This window comes from Sebastes umbrosus, chromosome 1 (assembly GCF_015220745.1).
Source record: "Sebastes umbrosus isolate fSebUmb1 chromosome 1, fSebUmb1.pri, whole genome shotgun sequence".
In the NCBI taxonomy this organism is placed as follows: domain Eukaryota; kingdom Metazoa; phylum Chordata; class Actinopteri; order Perciformes; family Sebastidae; genus Sebastes; species Sebastes umbrosus.
Window position 1 is genome coordinate 12615771 of NC_051269.1, and position 10456 is coordinate 12626226.

General features: G+C 42.0%; 1 pseudogene; it reads right to left on the reverse strand.

The window, feature by feature from the left end:
• Positions 1-2202: 2202 nt before the first annotated feature.
• On the reverse strand, positions 2203-2745 carry LOC119484642 (annotated as a pseudogene).
• Between the last annotated feature and the right edge of the window lie 7711 nt (positions 2746-10456).

Below are 10456 nucleotides of genomic sequence, written 5' to 3' on the forward strand. Positions count from 1 at the left end.
ATAGTGTCAAGCATGTGATGTTTCTTGAGAGACCCAAGCCCATTAACAACCTGGCTAAGTTAGAGAGCACTGGGCTGATGAGGTGATGGCTCTTGACAGCAAAGGGAACGCTAATTAGACCTTTTTCAATAGTAAGATGAGGTTTTCAGGCTCAGTGAATACCTCCTGTTTCCACTTATCATAGGGTTTTAGCACAAGGTGTCCTTCAACATTGACTACATTTACATGCACAAAATACTCAGAAAATAAATAAAATATAATGAAATATTCCTACAAAGCTGTTTACATGGCTAATGAAAATGCATTTTCCACAGTTTACATGCAGCCGTGCATAGTGATACTGATAATGATTAACGACTTGTTTGACCGTGCGAACACAGCCTCCCTCTTTCATTTCTACAACCACCTTCTTGAAAAGGTCAGCGTTGTGATATTTGCACATATGCAAAAAATCTGTTTATTTACAAGTCTTTCATAATGTGTAAAAGTAGGTGTGTTTCTCCTTCCGATCAGAAATGGGGCTTTTCTTATGGGCATGCATCTCTGTAAACTGTCCCTAGTTGGTAGGTGTACAAAGCACAGAGCTTGCAAACACTACCGTATCAACCTTTGCAGGTGCAATATATGTTTCCTCCATATTCTTTTTCAATTTTGTGTTCTCGCTTCAGTGTAGAAGAAGATGCCTCGAGGAAAAGGGGGCTGCTTTTCTGGTACATTTGGTGATAAATGTGGCATGGAGACACACGCTAGAGAATGGAAGGGATAGGATGGGTTCATTGGTTGAGGCTCTGGCATGGCAATCACTCACACTACCGAAGAGAGAAAAAGAGAAGGGAAGAGAAGAATATTTGGGGAAGAGGCAGTTGAGACTAAGAGAGCAAAGACAATGAGCGTTGAGCTCTGTTTGGGGCTCTTTACTCTTTTGTGCCAGGAGAAAGGAGCTGTTTCCAGCTGGAAGTCACGCTCCCTGTTCTGTCACACAGGCCTCCTCTGTCTCCATTCATCACTAAAAGACAGAGAGGGTCCGAAGAACACCATTTGGTTCAAGCCTCAAACTGCTGCTTACCTGCACATAAAGCTGATGCAAAATGATTACTTTATAAATGTTTGTTGTAGTTTGAACACTACCTGGTATCGCTTTTCTCGTCCCCTATTTTTACTTTATGTGTGCTTCACAGCATTTTGTCCACAGATGGTCTTCCTCTGTTTTTTTGCTCTCTCTAAGCTGTTATGCAGAAGGACAGTCAGATCCCGGGTTGTAAGAGGACTGCCTCAATTAACTTTTTCGTCACCTTTGACTGTGCTAAAACCTTGTGTTGATTGAGCAGTGTGGGATACTTATGGCCTTTTTCTGGGTCAGTGTGTGCTGTTACAGAGACATGCTGTGTTTTCCTGTGCTGTGCAGTAAGACCAGCAGCATAGTTTGCCACCATCTGCCTAATTATTAGCATGATTGGTGGACTGCGGTGGCTGCTGACCAGGCTGGGATGTTTGTATCATGGTGACTGATTCCACATCCTGGGACTGTGTCTCCTGAAGTGTTTGACAAGTAAAATTGTTGTCATTAGAAAGGTAGGCGACTGTACAAAATGGGTAGGCTGGTCCTGATTAAGCGCACAGTATGTAATTTCTGCTGCTAGGGGTCTCTCAATCAAAACAATGACAAAAGACGTACTTCGATGACGTTGTGAAGTAGCGTTGAATCATGGGAGTCTTCACCGTTAAACAACCATCATTGCCGATGAAAACCGGCTAACGTGACTCAGGCAGAAATCGTGTTCACAGACGAGGTCATTTATTACAGTGTTATTCACATTACGTAATTTCATTGTAATTAAATAGCCGCAAGTAACGTTAGCTAACCATAACCTGTAATTCATCTTTGACTTTTACAAAATGGCAGCATTTTTAGGGATAGCAATGCCAGTCTGTCGGTCTGTTAGCTGGTCCACCACTTTGGTCCAGACTGAAATATCTCAACAGCTATTAGATGGATTGCCATTTAATTGTAATAACTTTGGTGATACCTTGGCTTTTCCTCCAGTGTTACCATCAGGTCAAACTTCTGATTCTTTCAATACTCAAAGCTACTAATAGGAACTTTTGTTTTCTGTTGATTTTGGCGGCCACTCTGGACAGAAGCAGTAGTGTTTCCATGAGCACCACAGCCTCGTGTCGTATACATCTGCACCGGCCAGACTCCCTTTAGAAAACCTCTCATTTTACTGCAGCAGGGTCTGACAGTCTGTCCCGTTCAATCCTGGTTCTGGTTCTCCCATGCCTCCCTTCCCTCCAGCGGGCCCAGCAATATGGCCTGGGTATCCAGCAGTGTGGTGTCGATGTTGGCTACCAGGAGGCGGGTGGTGAGCTTCAGGTTTACCGATATACATAGTGGAACCTCCCAAAGAAGTCGATGTCCAGGTCACCATGGACCACGTGAAAGATCCTCTTGACCACCACCTTGCCTTTGGGGACTGATTGAGCAGTGAGGCGAAACTCCTGGCTAGAGGAGGAATCACTGCTGCCCGACGCGGAGCTCTCTACCTCCTGCCGGAGCTCCGATTACAAGTCGAAGGTGGCAACGAAGCCGGATCTGGGTCTGTCTGCAGCGGACTTCTCGTTGCTGGATGCCCTGCCGGAGTTTGAGCTCAAGAAGTTTCTGGTGAACCTGCATGCCGTTAATCGTTTCGTCTGATGTTGCAGGGAATCGGACCCGATGACAGGCATTAGGAACAACTATATAGAAATAGCCAATATTCTTGCTGGTCTCGTTTGCTCATCCATACTAAATTTCATAACCACTTAAAAAGTTCCTTGTACCAAAGTTTATGACCAATTACCTGCGAAACTAATGACATTCCCATCAGCCTCAGCTGTACTTTGTGTTTATTGCTAATTAGCAAATTTCAGCATGCTAACATGCTAAACTCAGATGGTGATCATGGTATGAACGCTATGTCTTATAAACATCATCATGCTCAGCATCAGCTCTCAATCTTGTTACCTTGCATGTGGTGAAGAATGTACTCCCGACTGTCCAATAACTGTAGAAATTTTGGGGTCTACGCAAAAGAAAAATATATAATAACAAATAATAACAAGTATAAATGTAGAAAATGCAGTGTTTACTGTGGAGTATTCTGTCTGCAGAGCATATAGCCACTGTAACCTTAAGAAATAGAAAGATAGACCAAGTTACCACCTGTATTTATGAGATGTTTATTGATTGGCACCTCATCACAAACTAATTAAAATTCCAGTCACCCATCAGACATGACTGATATTGATATACAGTATAATTGTATTTCTTGTATTTTTGTAGAGTTGAAGTTGAATCAAATGGAAGACGTTGCCTTCAGCCCTGCTGTAAACAGAGGGATTTTTCAGGTCAGTGCTGAAGTCCTGTGGTTACAGTGAGCCCGCGCTATAATACGGCACCACGAGATAATCGAAAACATCTATTGATTTCAATTAAGTCTGTATTGTGTGAGGGAGTGAATGGAGGTTAAATGAACATCTTCAAAGCCATATTCTCTGTCACTTTGTACACCAATGTATTGGAATGACAGCAATAATGGTTTGCACTCCAGTGATGAATACAAATTCAGTATCACTTGGACGCCTTTTCAGACGGGACAAATATGCGTCACAACACTCTGTTGTAGTGTGTGTGAGAGTGTGTGTAGTTCAGGCAGGGTTTGGCAGGGTACGCCGTGCAGGCAATTAAAACTGCTCATTAATGCTTTGTTAGACAACACTCAAGCTAATCCCATCATATGGCAGGCAGTGATAAGGGCTTTTGCTTCTCTCACTGCCTGTCTGTCTGTCTGTGAGTCTGCTGGGAGCAGATACGCTATCAGTAGCCGGTTGTAAAGGTGAACAAAGGGAAAGCATGAAGGCTCACTAATATTCTGATTCAGCTTTGGTCAGCTGGAGAAAAAGGGATCCTATATAGGTGAAGGAAAGGCGTGGCAGTGTACACTAGATAGCCTTTAAAAGTTTAGGTTCTGTGTTGTAATAGCTGCAGACATGAAAAATTCCTCCAAATGAAATGACAAAATACGTTGCGTTGCTTATCAATGCTCTCTAGAATGACACATTGAAGCGTTTTCTGATCTGACACCCTTATCAGCAGGACAACACCATTTGTCTGTCCTTTCCAAAACCAAGACAGATCCCTGTTGAAAAATAAATCATTTTATGACATGATATGTTTAGTGTTTGTTGATGTTACAGGGTTTAAATGACTCCTTTTTAAAGGTGCTCTATACGATATCCAGAGCATTAATAAAGCAGCAAACAACCATTTGCTATGTAAAGATATAGAGGAGTAATGTCTACCTGAGCAGAGAATGAAGTCACTCTCCCTCTGTGTGTGTTGTAATCAGAGCTTCTCAGTGCTTTGTTGACATAGACGGGCCGGCCACACGTACCTTCAGTGCATGTTTATGCATGTGAGTGTGCCCCACTGGTTAGCTCAAGGCTGTCGCTTTGCACTGCTCTCATACGGCAGTTACAGTTGGTAACGCCATTCCAACCGATGGCAGCGTTTCAGAAGCGTAGCACCCATTCTCCGGTTCCCGTTTAGATAAACACTGTTATCTCTGTCAGCTGTTGCCGTTGTTTTCACTGTTAGCGCTGTTAGCACTGTTAGCTGTGAGCCGCACCGGCTCAGCCTTCGCCATGTTGAGAGCCTTGCGGAGGCAATAGAAATGTTCCCTATCTCGCATTTAGCACCTTTAAGGTTAGGTTTTTTTGTAGTCATGGTTACACTAACAACCACTTGGTCAAGGTTAGGGAAAGATCGTGGTCGTGCTTAAAAAAAGCTATATTGACTGTCGGTTGGAAAGCGAGAAACAAACAGATGATCTACCGTGTTGCAGTTTGATCCATGAAATGCTAACTAACTCTAAAACTGCAGATATTATTATTATAACTATTATAATTTTTTAGAAGCAAAGCTTTATAAACTGGCCATTATTATATGCTGTCCCCTGTTGCAACGTCAATTGCATAACCTCACAGCATCCTTCACATGAAACGACTGTGGAAAACTACAGCCTTGCAGCTATAAGACGAGCAAACAGTATTTTTTTCCCTCTTTTGCCCCATCGTGCTGCGCATGTCAGCGCCCGATGATTGTGATGCGGTTGGAGAGTGTGCATGCGACTGGGAGCCTTGGCCAAGCTGGCAGGGAGGGAAACCAGATTACCATTTCCACAGTGTGTGTGTTGTTGGGGCCCTCGAGCTGACTTCTGAGCTGCTACTACCTCTGCTAGACTGGAGCTGTCAGAGCGGCTCCGCTCACGTCTGTGTCATCGCCACAACTAACACTTCTACTACCGCTGCATGCTCAGATGAGCAGACACAGACTTATATATATGCATACTCACAAGGACACGCGGGATCACATGCATGCATGCACACAGACTCACACATGCTCAAAAACACACTGTCATCACCACTATAGTACGACTGAGGATGTGTCTGACCAGGTATAACATCACCCTCTCTCTCTTTCTAAATTCCTCTCTCGCGCCCTCACACACACAACAGGCTGTCCTCATTCAGTGTGTGTACTTATACCTACAAAAAGTAAAGCACTATAGTTTTTATATAAGCTAGGTAAACTTAAGCAAGGACATGCAGGGCTGCGTAAAGGAAGTCAGGTGACATAGTATAAAGAGGGATGAGGTCGGGGCTGGGTGGACGGGGTCGTGTCTAGAAGGCAACCCAGATTGTGCGAAACTCTCATGACATGGTTATGGTTAGGCATTGACCTCGAATGGTTAGGTTTAGGATAGGTCGTCAGGCAGCGAGTTTTGCGAGAGTTTTAGCAATTTGTGGGTTACCTTCTAGACATGACCAATGGACAGATCAAATAAACACAGGACTTTCACCCAGGAGACCGCTGTTCGTGGCCCGAGTGAAACCAAAAGGCAACGTTGACTTATTTACCTTACTTTTGTTAATGTAACTTACGTACTTAACTAACCTACGTAAGATACGTAACAAAAATAGTTATTTTACGTAACTAATGTACTAATTTTAACCCAAATTACGAGCTTTTCCTAAACCTAACCAAGTAGTTTTGTAGCCAAAACCAGCAGGTTCTGCAACGCAGAGGCACTGATCGCTCGTGTTGCTGGACATTCGTAGGAGAACGTACAAAAAATGAGAAATAACTTTTTGTAAGATATCATACTAACTGTCGTTGCACTCAAGCACAAACATACAGACACACCATTCAATAACTTGCATCACTGGTTTCCTATGCTTATGAATAATTAACTCAAAACAAAGAGATGCCTAGATACAAAGACCTGAGACACAACAAAGACAGGGATCTGAGCAAACACAGGTGTGACACCAAACAGGCAGTGTTTTTTTCTGGAGCGCTGAAAAGTGAAGCCAATGCAGAAGTGCCTTAAACATGCATTCTTTCTAACAGCCAGCAGGGGGCGACTCCTCTGGTTGCAAAAAGAAGTCTGATTGTATAGAAGTCTATGAGAAAATGAGCCTACTTCTCACTTGATTTATTACCTCAGTAAACATTGTAAACTTGAGTTTATGGTCTCAATCTCTAGTTTCAAGTCTTCTTCAATACAGCATGATGTTCATTTAGTAAATTATGGTCCCATTTAGAGTCAAATAGACCATAAAGCAGAGGATGCTTTAGGGCGTGGCTACCTTGTGATTGACAAGTCGCTACCACAGCGGTCTGGGAGTTGTCCATGTTTTCTTCTTTGTACTTTAACCCTTCCACAGTTAGTTTTCAGTTAATGAAAATGAATTATAACCCTTTTGGTCACCTAAAAATGTCTTATTCAGCGTTCAGTTGTACTTAGCTCCACCCTCTCGTGTCACTTCTAGATGGCGACAGCCAAAATGCTGAACCCGAGGCTTCAAAATGGCAGTCCACAAATGGGTGACGTCACGGTGACTACATCCAGTTCTTATATACAGTCTATGTAATAGGCTGTATTTGTATATATATTATTTTATGACAGTCCTAGTTAGTCACATGATTAAAATCACCTACGAAAATGATTATGTCTACTGTACTCCAACTAAACCTGATCCCTTGTACTTGTACTCGATAGCTAGGTTTAGATTGTTTCATCTCAGTTCACAAGATGTATGTTCCCCTCATTTTCTGAGATGTCCAGCAGGAGAACAGCCATGCGGTGTCTGGCCGACGCATACAACTATGCTTCCAGCACCAGTGCTCACTAGATATGTGGACTGAGGCGTTATTCAGGGAAATAGCTGCAACGGCTGCACGTATACTGTAGAAGATTCCACATAATATCTGCTGTTGGGCTCTCTGTCTAATGCGGTTTTCTGAGGGACGTTATCATCGTCACTCCCCCAATCTCTGCTGTGCTGAGCTTGTATATGGTTGCAAGGAATGATGATGTCAGAGCCAAGATGCCAATTATAAACTCTATACATATTCTGCATTCGCATAATCTGTTCCACGTGATTAGGCTCACTGAAATGGAGTTAAGCCTGTGAGCTAGTCCAGGAAGACAACTGGAGTCTGCTGCTATACTCTCACGTGACACACAGTACTTGCTGCATTTTATATCCACCATACCCTGAATTGGAGCATCTATTCAAGCTGCCAATGCTCGCACTTCATCAGCCCTGGCATACTTCAAATGAAGTAGATGATACAGATGTTTGACCATGTCTAAAAGCAACAGTTTTTATAACTGTTCTGAATGGCCACAATCAAATGTGGGGGAAGAAGTCGGCTCTCATAGAGAGGGAAGGGGCACAGTTAAAACAGCTTGTTGAAACAGGTACAGCCTTTTCCTCTCCAGTTACTCCACTTCAGCAGGAGAATCAATCGCAAAGCTTATTCCATTTTATTTTGACCTCCTCCTGGCTTCTTTACACGCCTCCTCCAAGAGTTCTGTGTCTTTTGCATGTCTTTGTAGTCTTGCCATAATAAATCGTAAAAATGAGGGCAACGGCACACACTTTTGGACTGTCTCTTCTCAAAAGCACTCATGGTTTTGCACTCTGTTGTATACACAAAAAGTGATAAAAGTGATTGTGTAAAAAACAAAAAAAAGAGCTTGACAGAGAAGTCCAAACTCTGCCTACTTTCACACCTTTACACCCTGGCCAATCACTGCGTAGAGTGGACTTGCTTGTAGGATTGTCTGTTTCATAAACCTTAAAAAATTGTCATACACAGCTGGCCGCAATTCTACGGTTGGAGAGAGGGTTTCAGATGTTGTTATACTATTTGACAAGCACTCAGTTTGTAACATAGTGAAGCCTTTAGTTTCCCTGTGGGAAATACTATTATTGTCACTCCCTAGTCTCTGTTGTGTTGAGCTGGTTATACGAGGACGAGGTTAGAACTTCGAGGTTAAAGACGTCCTACTAGATGTACAAGACGACCAAGCCTGAAGCCATACAAACAGTGAGACAAAGTAAGTCTGTGAAGAAGCAAAAGTATTACACAGATAATGTGGTACAACATATAAAGCTTATTTGATGATCCAAAGACATTGGAGGACATTACAGTAACAAGCATGTCATTCGTTTGAAGCATACTCAGGCCCGGGGGGGAGTCTTTATATTGTCACTCCCTAATTTTTGCTGAATTGAGTTTGGTGTATCCTTTTTGAGACTGAATTTCAACTCTATTCAGCATGTTCAAATCTGTTCCACGAGAATTGTCTCAATGCAACTGCTAGCTAAAGTTAAAGCTAGTGTGAAGTAACTTCAATATTGTTCGAAGGGAATACTCTAGACAGCAAAGATATTCAGGACTCCAGAAAAAACGTCTGTGTATGGTTAAGACCAAAACCAGAATTCAAATGTTTTAATTTAAAGGGCGGGTCCACCCACATTATTTTCCGGCCACTCAACCATTAACAAAAAGCAGGGATGTAGGTTACCAATGTAAGGTTATGAATAATATGAATGCTAGCTGAGTCAACATTAGCTGTGCTAAGTTTGGAAATAACTGAAAGGTTAGTTTGGATTTAGTGAAGTGGGGTTGTATGTATACTCCAGCGTTCTGCAAGGTAAAATACTGTTTTTGTGAATGTGGTTTTGAAGAGAGCGATATTAGCAGAAAAAATTATTTTAGCCAGCTTAAAAAAAGACCCATCTAAAAAAGATCAAGTGTATACTATATTTAGAGGAACTGAAGCCATTATATTGCTGTCAAAGCCACCAGACTACATTCAGAAAAACAGTAATTCTACCTCGCAGAAGTTCTGGTTTACCGCTCCATCGATCGGTTAGTTTGTTAATGTTTTTTCTGACTTTTTACTTCTGTCTGCTTCTCCAAACTGGGAGCATACCAACTGCCGTCTAAAATATAGTATGTAACGTTAATACACTAACTATAAGGATGTATATGCTGTATACTGTATATGTAGCAGCGTCATCATGCAGAAACTGACGTCAGGTCACGTGGGAAAATGTTTTTAGAATGGTTTGGGAAAAAAGACGGTAAAACATACGTACTTTGACCAAAATTTGAATACATCAGGAACACCACAAAGCTACAGAATGATATAAAAACTTAAAATAATAATAATAATAATAAAAATGGACCCGCCCTTTATGTGTTTCAAGTGTTTCAAGAATACGCTTAGTTAATTTGAAGCATACTGAGGTTTTCCCAGGGTGGAGATGCTATTAAGATAACTCCTCAATCTCTGTTGTGTTGAGATTGGTGTGTCATTTTGGGGAGTGACGAGGCCAGACCCCTGACACCAAAATGCCTTCTAAGTCAACAGACTAACAACATGCCCCACTTGACGTTCAAAAGAACTACAGTATTGCGTCGAGGAAATGTGCTTGAAAAACCATAGATATTCAAGGTTCTAGGATGACTGGAGGAGGTGTGACCTTGGTCTGTATGGATAAGACAAAAACAATAACTAAAATCTGTCATTAGTGTTTAATGTGTTAACATATGTTAAGTAAAAGAGCCCAAATAGATTTATTCTGACAAAAACAAAGCTCGTCATATTTTAGATTACTGTGCTTCCCTCTAACAACTGAGCAAGCATGTAATCCAGACATGTTATTTTAAGACGTGCTATTTAAGTCATGCTTTTCCCTATCTTATGTGCCACGCCAGGATTTTATTTCCTTTCCATAAATTCTTTGAAGTAAAGATGTCTACAAAGTCTGTACTCGTTTCTCACCGTGCATTTTGTGATGATTTGGCTGTTCGGATTATAACAAATGTAGGCTAACTACTGCATGACAGCAGGAGATGGATGGTGCATTGTGACTGGGAGGGATTGGCTGTCAGCCAGGACAGACATAGTGTCTGTGCTGGCACTGCTCTCAGAGCAGGTGCCACAAGGATATAGCTGTGGCAAAAAACATTTTGTCAGAAACTATCAGCTAAGTTTACAGAGGACATCTCTTGCGGTGATTTAGCTGAATGTGTATTCATTTCCAATTACAG